This window comes from Puntigrus tetrazona, chromosome 13 (assembly GCF_018831695.1).
Source record: "Puntigrus tetrazona isolate hp1 chromosome 13, ASM1883169v1, whole genome shotgun sequence".
Classification (NCBI taxonomy): Eukaryota; Metazoa; Chordata; class Actinopteri; order Cypriniformes; family Cyprinidae; genus Puntigrus; species Puntigrus tetrazona.
In genome coordinates, this window is record NC_056711.1 from 14,799,688 (window position 1) to 14,806,054 (window position 6,367).

Below are 6,367 nucleotides of genomic sequence, written 5' to 3' on the forward strand. Positions count from 1 at the left end.
ATTAATGCTAATAATATTACATCTTTCGTGGCATGATCCGTGTTTATCCGAGAATTAAATAAATATGTCTCACCACAGACCCTGCATGCTTATCTGAAAAGCCTCAAAAGTCACCTGGGAGATGTCTTATCAGACAAATTCTCACACTTTTTAGGCCTGCCAAATGATTTCTAATATTAATCGAATTAATTAAACAATATGATGCATGTACAGTAGATAAGTAGAATAATTGCATAAATTGATATTTACTCATAAAAGCTGCCAAATGAAGGTAATTTGTATACATTTTGGCAGTGTGGCAGATGAAAAAATTGAGTACTTTATAGGCATTATAGAAAGTGCATTCAACATTTTATTTTCATTGAAAAAAGTGGTTGGGGAAACTTTCTTTTAAAAGTAATGCATCCCTAAAAAAATAAGTAATTACGTTAGTTACTTTTTATGGAAAGAACTGCATTACATTTCTTTTGAGTTGAAATGTTTGTTTTTAATATTGAAAAAGTTCACAGCTTTCACACCAGAAGTAAAATAAATACGCTTTTGGTTGAAGAAAATGTAAATTCACATCTGTACAAAAGAAAGCACAGTTCAAACAAACTGCATGAAGAATATGACACAGGTGAAGATAATTCAACACTATTCAGCAATACCAAATATGTATTTATTACTTATTAGTTTATGATTGAACTGGATCATCGAAGATGAGCAGCAAAGACATTGGTTAATAAAATGGGATTAAATACATAAATGATATTTGAAATTGCTTCCAGGCAAACTTTTTATTCACTTTGACATTTTGACAGTTAATTTCGGTGATACACTTTTCTTTTATACCATTCCCATATAACTAAACATAAGTCTACTGTTCACAGTAATTGATTTTGTAATCAAAACTTGTGTTTTCAATCCAGGACCCACTCCAAGCGAAGTTTGCTGTGTCACAGATAGAACTGTTTCACTTACCACAAAATCATTTAATTGTTGCAACTATGATTTGGTGCATGGATGTAAAACTATGAATACTGCTGATAAAAACCGTTTGATTGCTTGATGTTTCCCTTTTTTTCAGTTTTAAGCCCCACTACAATATGTTCACTTCCCGATTGCCAGCTGGAGTGCCCATGAGCTCTATTAGAGGACACTCCACCCAGGACTCTTGCCATTGGTGCCTGGACTCCGTTTCCCACGTGTCCCTCGCCCCTCATGTCACCATGTCTTGTGCTACACTTGTAAATGTGTCATATTCTGATAGGTTTCTTGAATTTGTCACATGTTGCCCTTTGTTTAGTATAAAAGATGTTCTCACCATTGCTGAAAAAAACAGCTAGGCTGGTTTTAAGGGGGTTTTTGGCCCCTTCATAGCTGGCCAGGCTGGTCTTAGCTTGTTTAGGCTGGGAGACCACCTGGAACGATCAGCTAAAACCAGCCTACCCAGTCTAGGAGACCAGCAAAACCAGCTACTTTCAGTCTAAACCATCTGAGACCAGCCAACCAGCCTAGGCTGATTTAAGTTGTTTTTTTCAGTATGGGCCCACTCTTTGGAGCTTATTATTCTATAGCCATTCCCTTGTTTCTAGTTCCTGTGTTTTCCTAGTTTCCTAGGAAGTGGTTTTGGCACTGTGGCAAAAGGAAATCTGCACTTTCATAAAGTGTTTGTTTTTTTTAAGCCAATGGAACCAGAAAGTACTCCAAAATCACCTGACAGAAGGATGCATTGACTTTTGACTTGATGAAACACAATGGACAAATACCAGCAGATGTCACAGCACCCCAAACCATCACTGACTTCAGAAACCTCACACTGGACTTCAAGCAGTTTGGGTTCTGTGCCTCTCCAGTCTTCCCCTAGACTCTAAACCTTTATTTCCAAATGAAAAACAAAATGTACGTTTATCTGAAAAGAGGACCTTGGACCACTGAGTAGCAGTACAGATATTTTACAGTACAGTACAGTTAAGATGCTTCTGGTGTTGTTTCTGTTTCAGAAGTGTCTTGTAGCCTTGGCAGCCCTTTTTCTGAAGATGTCTGTGTGTGGAGACTCTTAATGGCATAATATATATATATATATATATATATATATATATATATATATATATATATATATATATATATATATATATATATGTATGTGTGTGTGTGTGTGTGTTATATATATGTAACACATATATATATTTCCTAGGCGATGGTGCTTTTCTCATATCAAATCTTTAATAAATCACACTTTGCAACCATCACTCATTTGAGTCATCCAATCAACAACGGATACATGGAGCCAAGTCCCTATTCTACATCTTTTCTTTTTCAATAATCTGTTGCACTCGGATTACAATGAAAAAGAGAAAATCTGCTGCTACTTCTGAGTCCTCACAATTTTAAGGGTCCTGCGTGTATTTATGATTCAAGACCTTGTGAACTGAGTTAATAGTACGTTCAACTTTTTTACATTCTTAATGTATTTCTTATTGAAACTGGAGATTAATGGGAATCTTTTTATACAAAAAAAAGATTTATGTTATACTGAATTAATTTGCAGCTTGCTGTTGCTAGTCAGAGATGACGTATTAGGGGAGAGACATTCTCATTTTTGACAGCATTTTAGTGGACAACAATTTACACACCCTTGACTAAATTTAAAATTTAGTGTGTTTCTAAATGTTTATTTTTAGCTAGCACATGATCTAAAAGCATGGACTAAAATGTCCAATAATGATTTTATGGAATTACTTTTATGCTTATTCTGAAAGACAGATTGCATTTCACTGATTTTAAATTAAGCAAATAATCAAATAATCAAAAAATCATTTTTAAGCAAAGATTTTTCAGGTCTAGTCCATTTTCAGGGCAATTTAATGGCAAGACATTGGAAAGGCTGGTAAAAGAAAAAATGTGAAAACATTACATCAATGCGGCTCATCTGAGCTTCTTACCTGTCACAGAGAAATTCAGAAGAACCCTTAGGGTAAAGAAGCTGTGAAATATTTATCAAGCAGTGCCTTACTGTGTCATGCCAGCGGTGGTGACAGAACTGAAAAGAACGTGCTGTCCTTTCTACAAACCCTTGTCTTGCGTAAAAGTACTTGCATATGATGATGTCAAGAATTAGAAGAATTAGAATAAGAAGTTATGAATAGCAGTGAATGTAACTATAATTTGTATATGATTCCAGTGCAGCTCTTTATTTCCAGAGAACATTTATGTGGCGCTTGTCACACATCTTTTTAAAATGCTTGATACATCGGTTTCGGAACCGTAGTTTTGTGTGTATCCCTTAAATCTGGAGATGAATAAACTCTGAAGAGTATTATTTCTGCGGATGTTATTTGAGAGGTTTTGAACTAGGATGACAGTGATGTTTGCTGACTAAACACCTTCTTAATGGAACTTGTTCTCACAGTTTCTTTCACAGGGTCCTGGGAGAAATAGCTCATGAACAGATATAATTATGTTGTTGTGAGATATGACACTCAAACCGTAATGAGCTCAGTGAACAGAAAACCTGTATGATGAATTTGTTAATAATACTCTAGGTTCATTTTCAGTGTCATGTTCAAACTGAAACCGGAAATCAAACTGGTTTCCATTAAGATGACATTACATTAGGCCTCACTTGTTCTTTTAATGCAGTTTCATCAATCACTAACAGTTTTGTCTGTGAATGTGTTTGTGCACAGAACTTCATTATTTGATCAGGACAGGAAGCTGTGTCTTATCATTCTCATGAATAAATCAGCATATAATAGTAGTGTAATTATGCCATGTAGTTTTGATTTTATGGTAACATATTTTCATATAATGACCGATAAACTGTATTTTTGACATTGTGGCAGACAACTTATTTCTTTCATGCTTTGCAACTTTTTTTGTACAAACCGTCTGTCTTCTCATAAAATAATTTGCAAATAAATATTTACTTAAAGGGTTTCTCCACCCCAAAATGACAATTTTGTCATTAATAGCTGCATTATGCATTGTAAAACATCAAAGTTTAGGTAGTACAAAGTCATGAAAATCTTTGTTCTTCCAGAAAGACTCGGGAGGTGATGATATGAATCAATAGTATTTATTTAACAAAACCAATAGAAACATTAGAAATATAGTTCTTTGCCATAGGCCCTATATGTAGCTTGAATCTGGAGGTTGTACATTTCACTTGTTACTGCCTAAGATGAAGGCAGGGGTAAAGCATTCCCCGAAAGAATTGGAGGAAAATATATACCCATCAATCAGAGTGTTTCTTAGAAGATCTTAGAAAAATAGTTACATACATACAGATACATAAAAATTCTTTAGGCTACACTCCTGCACACTCTTCAAAGAACTCCATCTGACTGCTTGAACCCACTGAGGAAACCTCTTCCGCCAAAAAAGAGTCAGAATACCAGCAGAAAAATACTTAATGGCATGCAAAGGCACTGAAAGGGCAAATTTCATAACAGTAATAGTCCGACTTAAATGATGACCTCCATAGGCAGAGTACTGTGAAGGGCCACGATTGTCCATGTAATGTGAAGGCCCCAGGGCCAAGCAGACAGAAACCAAAAAGTATTAGGAAACAGAATGAAACCACCACCAGTAAATGCAAAAATAAACATGCCTTGATTTTAGCTTCAATATATCTGTTGAGCATTGAGCTGTATAGGATCTCGAATGGAAGAGCGAACATGTGTGCATCATCTAAATGGAGAATACATTCATGATAGCACCAGTCCAAAAGAAAGACCTGTGTAAAGATAAGGGGAGAACCAAGGTTCTCTGCATCTATAGTCATGGGGTTTTTAATAACTGCATAGTGATGGAAAACCTGAGGTTAGTAAAGTGATAGAATGCAGTAATTAGGTTTGAAAGGTCCCATATTGTCAAATGTGGAATTTTCTGGCTATTTTTATTATAAGTGAGGTCTAGGGGCAATGTAACTACCATATACGTTTCAAAACGGTCAATCTGTGTGCACAGTAAACTGCACACAGCCTGCATAAAGTAGCTGTGATTTTTCTCAAGCCGTTTTCACAAGACTTCCCTAAAAATGTGATCTACCTTCGGTCATCACCCGAGCACTGCCCACCGTTCCTTTTTCCAAACCCCCAAACAACACTGCTTACATGACAGTGCTGAGCAACATGTCGAATAGGACATGAAGTGAGATAAGATGTGTGCAAACTCAAGCATTTTTGGGCCATCGTGTCCGTCCAGTCCGCTCGTTTTATCGCGTTTAACCACAGCTGTCATCATTTTTTGTCTGGCAGTGGCATCAGGTATGCCATCATATTTCTAATTTGTGGCTGTATTACGTGATTCTGGCACCAACCATCACAACAAGATATTTTATGATATTTTATGTATCCGAGTCTGTGCTGGTTGGAATTGGCCGCCTCCAGTCTTGCTTTTGTTTTGCATCTAGCTAGTACTTTGACGTAATTGTGAAGACGTTACGTCTGATTGAATAATATGAATCCACCTGGTTTTGGCAGAACTCCTGAGAGAGGAGAGAAGGAAAAGGGATGGTTTAACAAAAGTGTAAATACTCATAAGGCATTAATATCAGAGTTGTAATGGATAAAACTATACTCTGGCTTGACTCCCGCAAGCTTATATACATGCGACCGTCTGAGATTATAAACATTTCAATGCTTCTCTGTAGTAAATGCTGCTCTATCTGAAAGCATGTGATGGAAATTTACTACTAATCACAGAATTACTGACGAACTCTGCATGATATCATTATTGATTATTTGTACAGCCCTATATATTTATAAACATATATGACAGCTTATTTCTTTTATCTTTCTTTCTTTGCTTGCTTGCTTTTGCCTAAGAAAAGAATAGCAACACTGAGTGCTGTGACCCGGTACTCATAAACCTACTGCAGTTTGCTGTTGTGTCAGATGCATTTTTTTTATTCTTTATTAACTGTGAAGTCTGCATCACATTGTTACACAGAGTAATGTATGCCGAAATAAACAGCAGTAACCCTAAGCCAATTCAGCACAACATTTGCCATCATTATACTACAAGAGCTCTTCTGTTCTCAAGGAATAATAGTACATAATGTAACTCTCCATGGAGGCTGCACCTGAAGAAAGTTGCAAAAGTCATTTTTGATGTTCAGTAAAAACACGCCAACTTTGAGAACTCAAATCTTCTCTCTAACAGCAAAAGAGCATTTTGGGGGCTGGGGAGGATGTTTCGGGTTATGGATGTTTCAGTATATTATTATAGTACATCAAGCTACTTTACGATGAACATTTCTCAGCCCTTTTCAGCCCCAGTGTTGTCTGACCTCTCTCAGCAGTGCGGTAAGCAGCATCTTTGTCTGGCATGATGCCCAAAACAGCATCCAGGAGGCAGGAATGCAGCATTCCACACATAC